Below are 597 nucleotides of genomic sequence, written 5' to 3'. Positions count from 1 at the left end.
AAAAGAGTAAATATGAAGCCAGCAACATGGAGCTGCTTTATCGAAGCAGCTGCCGCACGAGGTTGCGTGACTTAGCATGCAACGTGTCTACGCTATACGCTCTGCGTAATCCCATGTAGCTTCACCATTCCTAGCCCATTATGGCATCCGCCGCACAGTTTTAAGCTGCGAAGAAGCTTCACTGTCAATGCTCATCACGGACCTGCAGGACGGGAAGGTAATGGATTAATGAGCAACAGCCGTCTGAGAAATTACGAAGCACTGACGTGGCAGTCTCGACTCAGTTTGTACCATTCGCGAGCAGCCATTCGTTTCTAGCGTTTAGTCTGACGGCCACTTAATGTCTCGGGTGCAGCACCAAGGAATAAATTTAGGGAAAAGAGCTCGCTCTTATTTAACTGCCGTAATACATGCTACAATGACCATGGTGATTTTCTCCTGCTTACCCCTTGCAAGACAAATAGGTGAATAAGCTCGAGCAACATCAGTACATGTACGGCAGCAACGACATCGACGGTTTACGAACCAAGTTACTCAAAACTTATTAGAACGTAACATTTCTCCTAGCTGCATACAGAGTTAACCCACACCGATAGT

Source organism: Schistocerca nitens, chromosome 3, assembly GCF_023898315.1.
Source record: "Schistocerca nitens isolate TAMUIC-IGC-003100 chromosome 3, iqSchNite1.1, whole genome shotgun sequence".
NCBI lineage: Eukaryota > Metazoa > Arthropoda > Insecta > Orthoptera > Acrididae > Schistocerca > Schistocerca nitens.
Note: the sequence above shows the minus strand (reverse complement) of the source record.